This window comes from Kogia breviceps, chromosome 6, assembly GCF_026419965.1.
Source record: "Kogia breviceps isolate mKogBre1 chromosome 6, mKogBre1 haplotype 1, whole genome shotgun sequence".
NCBI classification, from domain to species: domain Eukaryota; kingdom Metazoa; phylum Chordata; class Mammalia; order Artiodactyla; family Physeteridae; genus Kogia; species Kogia breviceps.
Genome location: NC_081315.1, coordinates 125452479 through 125472069, shown reverse-complemented (window position 1 = coordinate 125472069; position 19591 = coordinate 125452479). Strand labels below are relative to the sequence as shown.

At 38.3% G+C, this 19591-nt stretch overlaps 1 long non-coding RNA gene across 1 annotated transcript in view; it reads left to right on the top strand.

Annotated features, from left to right (window-relative positions):
- The first annotated feature begins 1203 nt into the window (after positions 1 to 1203).
- Positions 1204 to 19591, top strand: part of LOC131758543 (uncharacterized) — a 33788-nt gene continuing 15400 nt past the window's right edge. The window contains exon 1 of the long non-coding RNA XR_010841138.1: positions 1204 to 1327. This is a non-coding gene — a long non-coding RNA (uncharacterized lncRNA). The remainder of the gene's footprint in view (positions 1328 to 19591) is intronic.

Here is a 19591-nt window from a genome sequence, read left to right as displayed (position 1 = left end):
TCTCAGTCACATTCATGTCAAGTTATTGCCAGCTGCGCCAGCATAGGGATGAAGACCCCCCAGGCACACTGCCCCCATGTGTTGTGCCGATATGCCTGGTGTGGAAACACTGAAGGGCAGGGTCAGAGGTCTTACCATCACACCAACCCATTTTAGGGTGCTGGCACTCTAAGTATTTGGTAGTAAAGGAGAAACGTAGGTTGACATGTACAGCACCACAAATTAGTCTGGGGAAACTTTTTCAGTAGCTGAATATAAAAATTGCCAGCGAAGAATTAGTTTCTTATTGATGCCAAATGTGAAGCTTTCCCCTTTCAGAAACATGCTAGATGATGCAGCACATATAATTAGAAATGTACCATGCTTTTTCTGGCTACCGTGAGAAATAGAATTTATCAGAATTCCTATGTTTCTGGGCACAAGCCTGCAACCATGTTACAGTGCAAGTCAATTATCAATACTAAACCATGTGGTGTGCAAGCCAATTATCAATAATAAAAACTAGTATTAATTAACTACACTAGAGGTTAATGGAAAAAAATATTGCAAAGTTATTGTCATATAACTTTGTCTTTGAGGAAATCAAAGAGAATTCAACTAAATAATATAGGGAAAAACAGGTATATCAAACAGTTAATAAAAATATTGTTATTTATCTGGATTTTGAGATGTTTGTAGTAGTTATCAGGTAATTTGTTGGGGGGGTTCATAGATAAAACTAACACTTTTTTATTTTTGTAATATAGTTGTCTCTCTTCTTATCTTTTCAGTTTTCATCCATCTTTCCACCCTCTCTCTAACTTCATAGCTTCACAAGATAAATTAAAATGTCTGCTTTGCCCTTAGGCTTCTGGAAGGTAATAATATTTAAAGTAGATATATTTCCATTTATAATGACAAAATGTCTATAAAGTACTATTAAAATGCCTAATAAAATAAATAATGCTGATGGGGTTCTTGAGTGAAGCCTTATATTGAAGCCAAATTTTAGGTAACGAGTAGTGATTTCTTAAGTTGGGAATCACTTTTAACCTATGAAAAAGAAATTTAATTCAAATCACTGCATTTGTTGCACCAACGTGATCTTTTCAAGGCTAAACCACATTGTGCTGTCAACCTGTTGCAGGTTTGCTATCTACCCTGCCTTTAAAAACCTGCTTTAATGCATTTATTTAATAAATGTTTATTATTTATTTCAGGCACTGTTCTAGGCATGATGGATATGGAAATTAACAAGTCAGATGAGATGCATACCCTCTAGACACTCATGTTCCAGTAAGAAGGACAGACGATAAAGACAAATAACCCTGGGCTTCGTCAGAAGGTGGTAAGTGCAACGAAGAAAAATAAAGCTGTAGGGGTAGGGTAGGGAGGTTGGCTACTTCAGGGGAAGCTTTTTGTCTTGAGGAGGTGATATTTGAGCAGAGATCTATTCTGTGCTGTTGCAGTAGTTATGGTTGTCACTGTTTATTTATTTATTTATTTGTTTATTTTGGCTGTGTTGGGTCTTCATCGCTGCACGTGGGCTTTCTCTAGTTGAGGCGAGCGGGGGCTACTCTTCATTGCAGTGCATGGACTTCTCATTGAGATGTCTTCTCATGTTGCGGAGCACGGGCTCTAGGCGCGCGGGCTTCAGTAGTTGTGGCGCATGGGCTTAGTAGTTGCGGCTCGTGGGCTCTAGAGCGCAGACTCAGTAGTTGCGGTGCACAGGCTTAGTTGCTCCGCGGCATGTGGGATCTTCCCGGACCAGGGCTCGAACGCGTGTCCCCTGCATTGGCAGGCGGATTCTTAATCACTGTGCCACCAGGGAAGTCCCTCACTGATTTATTTAAATCATCAGAATATTTGACCAAGCAAGATACTATAAGTATACTTTTTTCAGAGGCAGCACAGGTCGGGGGAGAGGCAGGAGCTTGACGTGAATTCAAACCCCAGCTCTGCCACTATTTTCTACACAGCCTTGGGTGCATGGTTTATCTTTTCCGAAGCTTGATATTCTCCTCTTTTGAAGTTTCTCTGAGAAATAAATGAGATCTTTTTTTTTCCATGCCGCATGGCATGCAAGACCTTAGTTCCCAGGGATCAAACCTATGCTCCCTGCAGTGGAAGCGTGGAGCCTTAACCACTGGACCGCCAGGAAAGTCCCCAAATGAAATGTTTTTAAACACTTGTTTTTCAAACAAATTTTACACAAATGCCTGGCACATAGTAACTGCTTAATAGATCTTTCCTTTAGCCCCTTCCTTTGCTCTCTAAGATGGTCCTTTCTGGATGGCAATGCAGATGCCTTAGCTGAGAGTTTTTGGAAGAAAATAGCTTTTCATTGTAGGTCAGTGCAATGGACTTCCCACAAAAGTGAGGAATTTCCTACAAAATTGCTAATTATTTGCAGAACAGGCAGCAACAACTGATCAAAGAGAGAATATAAGGGCCATCACTGAGTACAAGAGCAGCTGTTCAGCTGACCAGATTTCATTACTCCTTATAAGTCTTTGGAATCAAGACAGGCCTGGGTTTGTGTCCCACTTCTGCCACCCACTAGCTGGTTACCATGGCTCTCTAAGCCTCAGGTTCCTCATATTTGGAAAAGAAAAGGCTGTTTTGAAGAACTGTGATGTACATTGATGCTCAACTCTGTGCTGGAATACAGGAGGCTCTCGCTTTATATTTGTTATTATTGTTATTAGTAGTGGTCTATCAATTTTTGGCTCAGGATGCTTTCCCATTCACTCTCTTAGCATGAAGAACAGTAGTAGAAATAGCATCTTATCCTTTACCAGACCTGTGAAATAAGGCCCTGAGAGAGCATGGTTTCATCCACAGTTTCATCCAGGACTGGGACTGAATTTCAGTCTTAATTCCCCAGCATCTAGAACAGCATCTGCAACCAGCTAGGAGCTCAAAAATATTTGCCGATGGATTGACTGTACTGTCTCTCAGTTTTCCCACTGAGCTTCACCTCTGGATATAATAGAATTGCTGAACCACATAGGGATTTGGGAGATTCTTTTTCTGTCCTTCAAGTAGAGGAATGCCTTTGCCTTCCAAGATGGTCAGTGAACCAATTCCTGCAGGCCCTGAATTTTGAGTTTTCTAAAGGTAATCATTGCTCCTTAATAAATACACATGGAATGAAATTGCATAGAATCAAATTGAATTAAATGGAAACACAGTAAATGCAAACTTAAACTAACATATTAAACCTGGTTTGGACTTTATTTCCAGATTTCAACTTTCATTTACCGTCATGTAGAGTGGCAAGGAACTATACTTTGTCCATCTTTGATAACTTTCTCTCTGAAATCTTGAAGTGGTTATAAACATTAAGTCCCACCAAGTGTCATTTTCTAAATTCTCTGAGGAGAGGGGAAAGAGGCAGCCAGGTGAAGCAAATTGCCTGAGGTTACACTGGAATCAGTGAGAGAGCAAACCAGACTCAGAGCCTTCTTACCCCATCAATGGTGAACAGGGAAAGTTATCTGGAGGTTCTTCGGCCATTGCCCTGACAACATATTCAGAGGATTTTCCTGCATTTTGTTTTCCAGAACTTTGGCAAATCTGGCCTTAAGTATCTCTAGGGGTAGCATTTCCTTCCACTTTCCATCTTTCCAACTTGGGTAATTATGCCAGCCTCCAAGAGCTTCAACTGACAGGAGACGTTTGTCTATCATTTAAAGCGTAACTTCCAGATCTCTTTTCATATTTCTATTCTTCCCATTACTATCTTTTTCTTCCTTTTTAGTGCTGATAGTAGTAACGTTTAGGATTATTGGGAATAGAGCTATCATATGTGAAAAACTTCTTCTCTGAAAGAATTTTAAATGTCTTTGAAAAAATCTTTCTTTACATCTTTAATTAAAAGGTAGGTTTTAAAAAAATCAAAACATTGAAGTAATGTTTGAGCAAGACATCTGTTCTGCCAGATAACTATAAAATTTCAACAAAATGTAAGAAAAGATTTTTGAAAGGCATACATAAACAGGCATGAAAATTTGCACAAGTTGACAATTTTTAAATGTAATGTTATGTTGTCACTATAGGAAAATTTAATGCACATGTGAGATACTTCAGACACATTGTTTCTGATGTATCCCATTTGTAAATGCATTTTAAAAATTAAAGAATCACCCGAATTTAGATAATCAGTTTGAAAAGCTGTAAAATCTAGACCATGTGTATTATGTTTTTGGAGGAATAAAATGTTTTAACAAGTGCAGGCAATTAAAGCAAGTGTATATATATATTTGTGTATATACACATTCCATGTGTATACAAGTGTATGTGTGTGTATATATATATATATATATATATATATGTATGAAATCCGACAGAGCCATTGCACAGAAATATCAAGGAAGATTTTGTCTCTTACTCCATTTTTCATTAGGTAAGTAGTTTTTTTGTTGTTTTTGGGGTTTTTTTTTGCGGTACGCGGGCCTCTCACTGCTGTGGCCTCTCCCGTTGCGGAGCACAGGCTCCGGACGCGCAGGCTCAGCGGCCATGGCTCACGGGCCCAGCCGCTCCGCGTCATGTGGGATCTTCCCGGACCGGGGCACGAACCCGTGTCCCCTGCATCGGCAGGCGGACTCTCAACCACTGCGCCACTAGGGAAGCCCGGTAAGTAGTTTTTTAAGTCAGAGGTAGAAGAGGAATAGATTGGGTTGCTCTAACTTTTATTCCTATGAGGTACACACTCAAAGTTAAACATGACAGAACCTGACTTGGAGGGAAATTTTCAGTCAAAAAAAAAAATCAGATAATGATCATTATCATTAAAAGTGATTTCACTTCACTCTTTTCAAATCAATTTTATTCTGCCTTAGCAATAAATGAAATCCAGATGTTAGAGTGATGCAAGATACTTTGTTTTAAACCCAGTAAAGCAGAGCCATGATTTCTAGTTTGTATAACCATTCATTTGAAAATCAAACCCTTTAGTCTCCTTAGGAAATTGTTTTGGTTAAGAAAACCCTGGGATGTAAATCATTAAGGATTACCAGTACCTTCAGGAGACAAGCAAATAAATAACAGATACTACCCAGGTACAGTGGCAACTCAAAATCACAAAATAACACAGTTTCAGCGTTTTAAGTAACTTTTGTTCAAAGACTGATACGATTTATAGTATGGTAAACATGTTTTGCCACAGAAGTAATGGAAAGACAAATACATACACATTAATATCCAAGATGCAAAATGAGTTCAGGATAACATCTGACTAATGATGTTCATCATTAAAGATTAGCAGAACAAATCATTAATAAGAATTATAAGATTTTGAAGTGGAAGCATACAGGCAACTGTATTTGGTAGACAGCATACACAAATATTATTTTAGTCCAAAGACAACTAATCTCAACAACTTTGAACTAGTAAATAATTTCCTTCCTTTGGTTTATGAGAACATTTATGACATATGATTATACTAATTACCTCTACCTTGTTTTTGCTTGTGAAAGAAGGGGGAGGAAAATGCAACTATTTCAAGGGTTATCTACTTTTGAAAGAAATTAAATAGAAGTCATTCTTATTATCAAATAATACATTATCAAACATATATATGAAATATAAATTATTACATTCTTCAGATGAATTTCAAAGAGGACACATGTAATGTAAACATGTGTAATGTAAAAAGATACATGAGGGGCTTCCCTGGTGGCGCAGTGGTTGAGAGTCCGCCTGCCGATGCAGGGGACACGGGTTCGTGCCCCGGTCCGGGAAGATCCCACGTGCCGCGGAGCGGCTGGGCCCGTGAGCCATGGCCGCTGAGCCTGCGCGTCCGGAGCCTGTGCTCCACAACGGGAGAGGCCGCGACAGTGAGAGGCCCGCATACCGCAAAAAAAAAAAAAAAAAAAAGGATACATGAGGAACTGTATTAACAGAAAGATGAAGTAAATGACCATCTTTAATAAATATACTTTTTTTAATCTTTAGGAATGACTGATTTGTACCGATGCATTTATTCACTTTGTCCTAATCTCCTTGTGAAAAATAATACATGTTTTTGCAACATAGATAGTGAAAGGGGAAGTCTGTGACTGAACAAAAATAGAACTAATAGGTACAGCCAGGAATTGGGTCTATACTCTTAAAATTATACTCTTTGGCATTAGTCTTTAACCAACAATGCCATTTGACTTAAATAATACAGAACATTGCAAATACAGCACCATCTTTCATTGCCTTTAGTCATTTGAAAGAAAATGACTGAATTCAGTTTATGGTTTTAGATAAATCTAAGAAAATTTAAACATGCAGTGATTCTCAGCCAAGGGTAATTTTGCTTCTGAGGGGCAGTTGACAATGTTGGGGAACACTTTTTTTTTTTTTTGCGGTACGCGGGCCTCTCACTGTTGCGGCCTCTCCCGTTGCGGAGCACAGGCTCCGGACGCGCAGGCTCAGCGGCCATGGCTCACAGGCCCAGCCGCTCCGCGGCATGTGGGATCTTCCCGGACCGGGGCACGAACCTGTGTCCCCTGCATCGGCAGGCGGACTCTCAGCCACTGCGCCACCAGGGAAGCCCGGGGAACACTTTTGATTGTCATGATGTGGGTGAGAAGATGGTGTGCTACTGGCATCTAGTGAGTAGAGGCCAGGATGCAGCTAAACACCCTACAATGCACAGGACAGCTCTCCGTCCCCAGCAAAAAATTATCTGGCCCAAAATGTCAACAGTACCTCAGCTGTAAAACCCTGGACTACAGAAATTGGAGGCTTAGAATCTTACACACACACACACACACACACACACACACACTCACCCCAGAGTGTATATAATTCTTCTTCATGGTTTGGTTCAGACATTTTCTAGGAATCATTCTGTTAGATTCTTTCAATCTGAGGTATGGAATTTTCCTGCCCCCATTAAATTCCACACATGAAGTGTTCTGAATCATCTTTGTTCCCTCAGGACCCCATCCCAGCACAGCCATATTCATCCTCAGAAAAGCACCTCATCAATTACCTTAATGCTTTAGTTAAAATCATCCTACAAATGCTGTGTCTACTTCCTTCCTTTCCACATATTTCTTTCTATAACTTCACTCATTCTTTTCCATCTTTAAGAAAGTATTTCCTCTTTTTCAAGGAAATGCCTTATCAGTTCTCCTTCCCCCCTCCCCCTCGAAATCACATTTTCTTAACCCTGCTATCTTTTTAGGTTATTCTCTATTCCTCTCCTTCCTTTTGCAGCCAAAATTAATTGAAAGAGTAATCAACATGACTGTCTCCACTGTATTATAATCTAACATCTGTTTCAATGACTCTCTGCAAATGCCTTCTTAGCCAAATCTCAACTGTAAAACCAATGGTCTCCCTTTAGCCATAATACTTACTGTTAAAAATCTCCTGTGTCCTGCTCTGATACTTACCAACCTGATTCTCCCTCTATCATCATTTTTTTGGCCCCTTCACTATCCCACCGACTACGTATATCCCACAAGGATCTGTGTGCAGTATGGCAGTTATCATACAGTGCCTCTCGACTTCAAATCCCCCCTTCTACATTGGCTCTATGATGCTCAAGCTGGGACTCAGACTGCGTTTCTGCTTTGCCAGCGGCTCCTCATAAGGTCTGCCAATAGAGGGCACTGGACAGAGACTGCAAGGCCAGAGCAGAGAGAAGGGACTTGCTTCCACTGGAAACAATCCAGTTCCTTTAGCAGTTTCTTCCAATAGCTGACCTTGATTCCACGCTGTGGCTATTCTGACACTTTGCAGAGCCAGTCTCATGATACCGCCACCAGCCAAGCAGCAACCCCTCCTCAGAGGGCTGGCCCAGGCCCACAGGTCCCTTTTCAAAATTCCATGTTTTAATAAATTCCAACTTCTTCCTTTTATTCACCCCAAACCTATGAAGGGTATTGGGGGCGAGCTGCTTCTTTCAGTTGCCACCTCCGTGCTGCTTTGGTGTTCTTACTTGCCTTTTCAGTTGTTTAATAATGGAGCCAGTAATACATAGAATAGCCATAATTATGGCTATCATCTTATTTATTCAACAGGAGAGTAACGTAACTTTCTTTTATCTTACAACATTTTGAGTTTACTTTTCCCCTAACTGACATGAATGGTATAGGGGATTTTGGTGTTCATTTAGTGTACTGATATTGATTATGAGGAAAGATCTGGCCTCCAAAGCTTAACTCACAGCCAAGTTCACCCTTCCATCATGCCTCCAAATAAGGCTTCCATTCCATCCCATTGTTATGGGGTGCCAGTTGTTATGATGGGGTGGAAGGGGGAACTAAAACTGGAAGAAGTTTGAAAGATTGAATGAGGGAGGGGGTTTCAGTGACTTATACATAAACCTTGATGAAATGAGTACTTTTGGGCTAAACTAAGGACATCCATAACCTTTGCCTCATGATACTGTAGGCATTATGCATTAATAAAACTGAAGCTTCACTCATTCAGGCTTATTTATTTTTATATTATCCCAAGAACCCCAGTAATCATGATTATTCAAAGAAAGCTTCTAGGTGTGGTAACATTATAGGGGAATGTGTTCTATCTTGAGTTAGGAGGCCATTGAGAAGGAGTCAAGACTGGAAGGTGCTGATACAGGTACCCTAACGCTGACTTACACTTTTCATTTTGCATCTTCAGGCCTGTGGAGGGAAGGCAGGCCTTTCCAAAGAAAGGGATCTTTGGGCCTAGAAACAGGAATGTTAGGAACACATGAAATCTGCTCTCAACATAAAGAGCAGATAGGAATCCTCAGTTTCTAGGGCTTCTAGCCATAGGGGAAAACTGTGAGGGAACCAAAGGCATTAAAATGTTATAAGGGTGAGGGAAGCCATTCTATGGGAAATCTCTGTATCTTCCTCTCAATTTTGCTGCGAACTTAAAACTGCTTAAAAAATAAAGTCTTTCCAAAAATGTTATACGTTTTTTTAGATTTTGTAATTTTCTTTGATCATTTTTATGAAGATTCGATCCCACAGTGAATAACAGTAAAATCCTGAAATGGGAAGCATCTACTATGCTTGATTTCAGGGCAGCAAGGAAGTGGGGGCTGGAGCGACTATATATATCCTTCTCATTGTGTAGCTAGAATTATCAAAAGGCCAGCAAGCACCAGAGAAGATGCTAACACTGTTAAAAAGGATGGTGAAAAAGGCTACAGCCCATGGGCCTGTGCAGCAGGGAAGAAATGAAAGCAAGGAAAGCCAGCCTGACCCTGAGGATTTTATGGTCAGGAAGCCCTGTGGTTTTCAATTATGCGGAGGTGCAAATTCTAAGGAAAGCAAGAGAAATGTAAGCTAAATAAGAAATCACCACCACTTCTTGATCCTTGAAATTTTATTGAATCACTGTTTCTCCCCAAATTACTTTTATATGTCAAGGTAGCCAAAAACCCACTCAAAAAGCCACTCACTTTACTTATAATAAATAAAAATATTCTAAAGTTATCTTAGTTATGATATAATGATCAGTGTTATTCAAATACGTGGTTCTAGAAAAATCTGTATGACTCTGTTAGTATGAAAACATTCTACTCAACTGGAAATTAAAGAGAAACTTAAACTTTACACTGAAATTCAGTGATTTTCTTTTAACTAATTTTCATGTTACGTTGATCTGTGAAGAAATTTAAAATTTTAACGATTTCACAGATTAGTTAAAACATTTCATAAAAAAAAAATCTATCCTGTTTCAGTGAACCATATGCTCTGTGTAGTTCTTTACTAAAAAATCCAGAACTTTCTCCATCAAAAGCTTTCTACTGTCAAATGCCATCCAATCTGCTATTAACGTACCATGTCTTGGCTGGCATTTATTATGTAATATGCACACCTATCACAATTTATCATGCCCTCAGCTTAATAAGGTTACTATTTATGAAGTTTCCTGAGGAATTGGGTTGCTCTGTATGGCTGTTACTTTTGCACTACTAATAATTCCTTGAAATGAAGAATTTTCTCATGTTTGGTGTTTCTTTTGCACTGCTTTGGTAAATTACCCAGTGCCTTTAATGTAGAAACTCAAAGAAGAAATGCTTGTCTGTATTTTGTCCCTTTAATGTTTGGAAAAGGATGGGGGAATAACACGTTCTTCAAAGATTGCCCCAAGTTTAATATAATAATATAAGTTGCTTAATTATATATTTATTAATTTATTTTGAAGCCAAGATTCTTTTAATTATAAAAATAAAAGCCTATATTTTTCATTTATAGCTATAAAGAATAAATTTGTTGAATAAAGAATTTTTGTAGACTGTTTTTAAAAGCAAAGCAAATTCATATCCTTTATTTAAAACCCCACATAGAATAAAAATAAAAGGAGGATGTCCATTATTTCTATGTAATTGAAGACTCTATTCATCCTCTTCTTCACACTAAGAATAGAACAGGAGGAAACTGTGTTTTAGTATATATGCATTTGAAATTCTCAGTGATCTGGAGTGATTTCTATTCATCTCAGTATAAAGAGTGGCTTAGTATGAAGCTTTGCTAATGAGGAGGACTTGATTGTCCTGTGGTAGGTTTTACAATCCTCCCTGATAAACCTATAGGCATCTCAGAACCAGATATTTGCTAACTCCAAGGAGCTAGAAGATACAAGGCTGCTCCAAAAAATATTTATCGAGAACCATTAATGTGTTCAATCACCCATTATGTGATCCTATAAATAAAGAAATCATTCATTTCACAGGACATTTGTTGAGTTCCTACGAGGTACCTTGTACAAACTGCTAAGTGCTGGGAATAAAGGTGGGTAACATATAGTCCCTACCCGCAAAGAACTCACTAGCTAGTTGTGGGACCAGGTATAAATGCAAATCACAATATACTGTATGATACGTGCTGGAATGGAGGTAGATTCACTACTTTTTGGTATCTCCGTGGTGAATAAAAGAATTATGCTGGGGCTTCCCTGGTGGCGCAGTGGTTGAGAGTCCGCCTGCCGATGCAGGGGACACGGGTTCGTGCCCTGGTCCGGGAGGATCCCACATGCCGCGGAGCAGCTGGGCCCGTGAGCCATGGCCGCTGAGCCTGTGCGTCCGGAGCCTGTGCTCCGCAACGGGAGAGGCCACGACAGTGAGAGGCCCGCATACCGAAAAAAAAAAAAAAAAAAAAAAAAAGAATTATGCTGGGGGTGGTGATGAAAGGAGTGCTTATGGAACACTGCCAAAAGAAGAAATGATATTTGTGGTAGAGTTTGTAGACAGAAGAAGAAAGAGAGAGAAGAGAAAGAGAAGTAGAAGTAGGTAAGGAGATAGGTAAGGAAGGAAGCAGGGAGGAAGAGAAGGAAAAAAGGAGGGAGGGAGGAAAGCTGAAGATAATGCAGATGCACAGAGACACTAACAAGGACATGGAGACATAAGTAAGCACGTAAGTTTAAGAACTACTGTAAACAAAACAAAACAAAACAACCCCCCCCAGAAACCTCAATTAAATAGTCAAGAGACCAGAAGGGGGAGCTCTCATGCCCTGGGACAATAGCAGAGCCCAACAGGAAGAAGACAGACTCCTTTCCTGGCAAGGGCTCAGCCAATGAAAAGCCACTGGACTCTGTTTCCTGTAGCCTGACCAACTTCCTTTTCCCCTCTGTAAAAGTGTTCTTCCCTTGCCCCATGGGAACTTGCAGGTGGCTCGCCATGGTTGCCAACTCTACGTGACAGTTCCCTAGTGATCCTGAGTAAACCCATTTTTGCTGGAGAAATGTCTGGCAGTCTGTTTGTTTTGGGTCAATACTACTAATGGAGAGGTGTGGCTAGAGAATAAAGGCTGGGGCAGGGGCTGTGTTGGAATGCTAGAGCTGATGGTGGAAGCCTTGACTGTAGTATATAAAAGACCTCAGTGCTATGGTAGACTTTGCACTTTATCTTAAAAGCAGTGAAGAGCTAACAAACATTCTTAAGCAAATAAATGAGAAATTGAAGGGGGTTTTGGTGGTTATTTTGGTTTGTTATGTTTTGGATGTTGCTGTTTAGATGTGTGTTTTAGAAGGTTACTTTGGGTGTAGTGTGCAAGGTAGAATGTACATCCTGATGCCTCTGCTACTAATAACAATTAGCCAGGTCTTGACAAAGATCTGTGAGAGATGAGGGAATCTAAACTACATCAGTGACAGTAGAAATGGAAAATTGTTATCAGCTCTTGCCTGAGGTGATACAGTGTGGTGACAGGGTCTGCAAACAAACAACTTAGATTGGAAATGTGGATTTCCAGTTATTAATGGCATAAACTTTGGCAGGTTACCTAACCTCTCTATAACTCAGGGGTTTTTTTGTTTTAATCTGTAAAAGATTAATAAAAATAATACCTACCTCATAAGGTTGTTAGGAAGATTAAATGAGTTAACATATTAAAAGCACTTAGAATAAATAGTACCTGATGTAGTGATTGTAATATGTGCTAGTGATTATTAATATTATCTATTCAGAGGAGAAGTAAATCTCATATTTTTGGAATGAAGGAAGAAGAGACCATTTAATTTGGAATGTAGGGAAGAGGAAAATGCCAAAAGACAAAGACTGCTGGAGTTTAGAGGGTACTCCAGTTGCGGGTAATAACAAGAGCTAAGGCTCAAAGCAGGGAAAGGATAGGAGATGTAGAGGTTTCAGGAAAGGGTTCAAAGGATCATGCTTCAACAGGAAATAATTTCTTCAACAGGCAAAAAATAATCTGAGAGCCTAAGGGCAAGGAAGACTCAACCTTGCCTATTAATAGGGGGCCATACAAATTTATCATCAAATTGTGACACTTTTGAAAGAGAAAAAAACAGTAAAAATGATAAAAATTAAATCATTTATATTTATTTTAATATATTTTTGAAATATTTATTGTCCAAAAATTGTTTTATTTAAAATTATTTTAAAATATAAGTATTTCTGGGATAAACTACGTACATTAAAGGAAATGTTTTAAATTTTAAAAATTTAAAATTTTTAATCTGAACATTTAAAGATGGCTTAAGTATAATAATTACAAGAACAGAAAATTACAGGTAAATATCTGTCATGAGCACAGACGCAAAAGTCCTGTGTAAGATATGAGCAAATCTAATAAAGGACATATAAAAAGGGTAGTACATCAAGACCAAGCAGAGTTTATTTCAGAAATGCAAAATTGATTTAACATTTAAAACTCAGTGTAACTCATTACATTAACAGAATAAAGGAAAAGAACATATAGTTATCTCAATAGATGCAGAAAAAGTATGATCAAGGAAAACCAAACCAAACCAAAACAAAACAAAACAAAAAACCCAAACCTCTTAGCAAACTGGAAATGTAAGGGAACTGTCTTGTTTCAGCAAGAATATATTTTTAAAAAATTGACAACTACATTTTACTTAATGGTTAATTTTAAACGTTTGCCTCTTGAGTTAGGATTAAGATAAATATGACCACTATAACCGATTCTATTCTACATTGTACTGGAGGTACTAGTCAGTGATATAAGGCAAGACAAATAAAAGAAACAAAAGATATAACAAAAAGTAAAAACTACTTTTTTAGGGAAAAAAGTAAAGTTGTCATTTGCAGATGACATAATTATGTATGTATGTATGTAAAAAGTCTAAAAGAATGTACTAACTATTAGAATTAATTAACACAGCTACTGGGAACAATATCAATATCCAAAACTCAGTTGTATTCTATATACTAGGAACAATTAAAAAATGAAAATAAATTTTAAATAGCATTTTTAATGGCATTGAAAAATAAAACTCCTAAGAATAAATCTAAAAAATGATGTGCAAAACCTCTGTGCTGAAAAGTACAGAATATTGCTAAAGTGATTGTAAAGACCTAAATCAATGGAAGGATATCCTATGTTTATGATCAGAAGATTCATGGTAGTAAAAATGTCAATTCTCCCCCAGAGTGATTTACAAACAAGTCAAAATCTCAGACTTTTATGTGTGTGCCAATTGAAAAGCCCATTCTAAAATTTATATGAAAATACGAATTACCTAATATAGCCAAGGCATCTTGAAGAAAAACAAAGAGATTGGAGGAACATAAAGATATCAAGGTTTGTCATGAAAAAACAGAAATTATAACAGAGTGGTGTTGGTTCAAGGACAGGCAAATAGACCAGGATAATAATGTAAGGAATCCAGAAACAGATTCATGCATATAAAATCATTTGATTTATGGCAAAGTCACTACTGCAATTCAGTAAAATAAATGATAGTCTTTTTAATAAAAGGATGTGAGAAAAAAGAGATACAATACTGGAAAAAATTAAATATGACTCCTAGCTTACATAAAAATTAATTTAAGATGGATTAATAGGCTGAATTAATAGACTGAATATTTGTATCCCTCATAAATTAATATGTTGAAACCTAATCCCCAGTATGATGGTATTTAGAGATGGGGCCTTTGGGAGGTGATTAGGTCATGAGGATGGAGCCCTCATGAATGAGATTAGTGCCCTTATAAAAGAGGCTCCAGAGTGCCCCTTGCCCCTTCTGCCAAGAACCCAGAAGTGGATCTTCACCAGTGCCTTGTGCCCTGATTTTGGACTTCCCAGACTCCAGAACTGTGAGAAATAAATATATTGAAACATTCCAAACCTTAATGTGAAAAGTCAGATAATGAATTTTCAAGAAGAAAACACAGAATACCTTTATAGCCTTGAGAAAAGCATAGATTTTCAAATAGAACATACAGTTCACTAATCGTAGAATAAAATACTGATAAATTTACCTTTATCAAAATTAAGAACCTTTACTTTATCAAAAGCCATCATTAATAGAGTAAAAAGGAAGCCACAAATTGGAAGAAGATATTTGAAATACATATATCTCCCAAAGGACTTGTGTCCAGAATAAAGAAATAACTCGTATAAAACAATAGGAAAGAGACACTTAGCCCAAAATTTTTTAAATGAGCAAAAGATTTGAACGGGCACTCCACAAAAGAAGGTATCTAAATCACCAATAAATATATTAAAAGATGTTCAATATTATTAATAACAGTGAAATGCAAATTAAAACAGTAATAAAATACCAACAACACCCATTAAAATGGCTATAATTAAAAGGACTGAAAATACAAACTGTTGGCAAGGATGTAAAGGAACTGGAACTCTAATGTTGCTGGTGATAGTGTTAGTTATAGTTCAGAAAACTATTTAGCAATATCTACTAGAGCTAAACATCCCAAATTCTATGACACAGTGATATCCACTTCTAGGTATGTACTCAATAAAGATGATTACCTATGTGTGCCTGCCAAGTATATATATATATATATATATATATACCAAAAATGCCCATAGGAGTATTACTCATAATGGCCCCAAACTGGTAATAAACCAAATGTTCACTAACAGTGCAATGGATAACTTAAAAGTTGTATATTCATGTAATAGAATAATATACAACAACAAAAAGGAATAAACCTCTGTAATACCCCAAAGCATGGATGAGTTTTACAATGTTGAAAGAGTTTAGAGATAAAAGAATGCATATTGTGGGGCTTCCCTGGTGGTGCAGTGGTTAAGAATCCACCTGCCAATGCAGGGGACATGGGTTCAAGCCCTGGTCCGGGAAGATCCCATGTGCTGTGGAGCAACTAAGCCCATGCACCACAACTACTGAGCCTGTGCTCTAGAGCCCACAAGCCACAACTACTGAAAGCCCACGCGCCCTAGATCCCGCGTGCCACAACTACTGAGCCCCCACACGGCAGTTACTGAAGCCCACTTTGCCTAGGGTTCGTGCTCAGCAACGAGAAGCCACCGCAATGAGAAGCCCACACACCACAAAAGAGTAGTCCCCGCTCGCCACAACTAGAGAAAGCCCGCACGCAGCAACAAAGACCCAACACAGCCAAAAAATAAATAAATAAATAAATTTGAAAAAAGAATGCATATTGTAATATTCATTTATATGAAGTTCAAAAGGAGTCAAAAGAAATTTTTTTGGTTACAGAGGTCAGAAGAGTAGTAACTTATTTGGGGCTAAATCAACTGGGAGGAGGCGTCAGGGAGTCCACTGTGGTGCTGGAATGTTCTTCTCTTGATCCGAGTGGTGTTTGCACACTTATATACACATGTAAAAAATCATTAAGCCTTAAGATAGGTGAATTTGGGGCTTCCCTGCTGGCGCAGTGGTTGAGAGTCCGCCTAACGATGCCCCGGTCCGGGAAGATCCCACATGCCGCGGAGCGGCTGGACCTGTGAGCCATGGCCGCTGAGCCTGCACGTCCGGAGCCTGTGCTCCGCAACGGGAGAGGCCGCCAACAGTGAGAGGCCCGCGTACCACAAAAAATCAAACAAACAAACAAAAGATAGGTGAATTTTATGGTATGTGTTATATCTTCACTTAAAGAATAAATAAACAATATAGATAGTAAAAATGATACGTACAGAATTATTATCCTCATTATGTCTTCATGTATCAGTTTCTTAGTCATATTTCTCTAATATCATGTCACTGGTATTTTCCTATGGTCTTATTATTTTGTATGTTTGTTATAAAATTACTTGCAATCTTTAAAACGGTTTTTATTGTTAATATATATGAAACTTAATATCTTCAGTTGATTTCTTCTATTTCAACCATACTATTTTTTTTTTTTTTTTTCGGTATGCGGGCCTCACACTGTTGTGGCCTCTCCCGTTGCGGAGCACAGGCTCCGGACGCGCAGGCTCAGCGGCCATGGCTCACGGGGCCCAGCCACTCCGCGGCATGTGGGATCCTCCCGGACCGGGACACGAACCCGCATCCCCTGCATCGGCAGGCGGATTCTCAACCACTGCGCCACCAGGGAAGCCCAACCATACTGTTTTTAATTATGAAAATACTCTCTACAGTTACTGGGGAACCTGGTCAGATCAATAATAATGCTAAATTGAGAATATTTTCCATTTTAATTGCATTATATTGAAATATAGTAATATTTCAGCCAAAATATTTTCACAGGTACTCTCTTTTTGCCTCCATTCAGAGTATATTTATTCAATAAATGTTTTATTAGATGAAATTTGTCAAATTATCTCTATGATTCTTTTGAGTGTTTTGCCAAATTTAAATTCTTTTAAGTTTTATTCTATTTTGGCACAGAGAATAATTTTCTCCAACAAAAGTGGGAACACAAAGGACATTCAAGATATCCCAAAGATCTATTATCTAATTTCAAAATCAAATCTTGCACTATTTGAACTTTCATTATTTCAGTACTTACAAGTAAGTTGAATATATTGTATTGCACTTAGATTGATTTACAAAGAACTTCCTTAAGGGCTCAAGCATTTCTAAAATTTGATAACATGTAGCAAAGAGAGAAAGCATCTACTTCCACACTGAATCTGAATTATTTTTTTATTTCAACATCAAATTTGTTTAAAAAAAAGTATACAGTTTAGTAACTCTAACTGCAATGTACATACAAAATATTTATAAAATTTAACAACTATATTGGGCTTCCCTGGTGGCGCAGTGGTTGAGAGTCCGCCTGCCGATGCAGGGGACACGGGTTCGTGCCCCGGTCCGGGAAGATCCCACATGCCACGGAGCGGCTGGGCCCGTGAGCCATGGCCGCTGAGCCTGTGCGTCCGGAGTCTGTGCTCCGCAACGGGAGAGGCCACAACAGTGAGGGGCCCTCGTACCGCAAAAAAAAAAAAATTTAACAACCATAGTTTCTATTTCAACTGTTAGATCATCACAGCTCTTTTAGGAAAAGATTTCTTTGTAGTTATGAATTTTGTATGTACCACAACCAATACAATAAGCACATTTCTTCAATGTATATATCTTAATTTAGTGGAACATTGTTTTTACCATGTTTTTGCAAAGTTGTCCATCAAAATTTGTGTTCATTTTATTACTGAATAAAGCCAATAATTTTATATCAATGTTGAACTTTTAAACTAAATTTATAATGTTTTTAACAATAGTGTGAGATGCTTTATCTAAACAGAATGAACTTTAAATAGTTTAACTTTGATTCCATGATTTGTATGGGAAAAAAACTTGAACCATTTTTAATTGGCTGGCTTTTATTTGTAGCACCTGATATGTTGTTGTAAGATTCTCATCATTTAACTATCTGTGAAGTTATCATCCTGTTAGAACTAATACAATAACAGCTATCACTTCACTTTTCATACAATCATAAGAACACTAGGGCTTCCCTGGTGGCGCAATGGTTGAGAGTCCGCCTGCCGATGCAGGGGACACGGGTTCGTGCCCCGGTCCGGGAAGATCCCACATGCCACGGAGCGGCTGGGCCCGTGAGCCATGGCCGCTGAGCCTGCGCGTCCGGAGCCTGTGCTCTGCAACGGGAGAGGCCACAGCAGTGAGAGGCCCGCGTACCACACACACACACACACAAAAGAACACTGGGAATCTGAAATGAGCAAAATGTAGAAGTAAAATCATTTGATCCAAATGGAAAGTCCTGCTGCAGAGTGACATGTAAACATACCTCTGCAGCTGCACATGTTAAATCATGATCTCCAGGAACAGTCATCTTAAAATAACTTTTGAAGTGGACACTTTCAGTTTTCACATGCTCAGCAATTATGACCCCATTGTTGGATGGGGAATTTAAATTTTTTGAAAGTTACACCTTCAACATTAGCTTTTTTGAGAAACAGAAACCCAGTACTTAATTTTTCATGAAACACTCTTGGCTTTTAGCCTACTACTGTCAAAAGAGTTTATTGCAATTTTTATAAAGGCATGAATAACAAAATACAAAAATTTTAAAGATTTTTTCCATGGGATACTGACAAAACTGCTGTAGCAAGAGCACTCAGACCACTCTCGGTACACAGTATGGTAACCAGCCTCTATTTCCTGAACATATTTCATGGACACCTAATTTGTAATTACCCACATTTCCTAATGACCCTGCTGATTAGCAGCCTGGCAGCTTGTTACATCATGAAATCTGTAGCATTGGGCCATGGCATAATCGGCTAGAACACCAAATAGATTGCAGGGGCAACCGTGTTGAATACTTCTTCCTCTACCCCCAAGACCAGGAGGATTTAACTGTTCCTAGTCGCCTGAATCCAAGGGCACATCATTTTATGAATTAAGACTCCTCATGCTATCCTGAATGGCAGTTGTAATTTTATATATGTATATTTTAATATACATATATAAAATATATATTTAGAAAGGTTCTGGAATAGAAAGATGTTCTCTCTAACCAGGCAACTCTCTTTATATGTCCTAAACTGAGAATTCTTTTCCCTGCATATTAGCCTCATACTTCTAGATGAGACTACAGCAGAAATTGCAAGTACAAAATAAAGGCCCATCAAATTGATCTTCACTTATTTTAATACAACACTTAACACTACTTGTTTAAATCAGGAAGAAAAATCCTAAAGTGGGTGGTACAAGGGAATAGGTATAAATGGGGATTGTCTCAGGCATATGAAAACCCTAAAGTAGTTTAAATTCACAGTGGAAATAAATCTAATTCAAATCCACAAATATTTGTTGAGGACCTACTAAGCCCAAGAACTTTAGCTATAAGCCGAAAGGAAAATACAAACAGGAATTGAGCCAATTCTTTCCTCTTACCCTTAGGAAGGATAGGCATATATACAAAGGATTAATATTCAGAGTAGAATGGTATGACATTTTCTTGAAAATTAATGATGTAAGA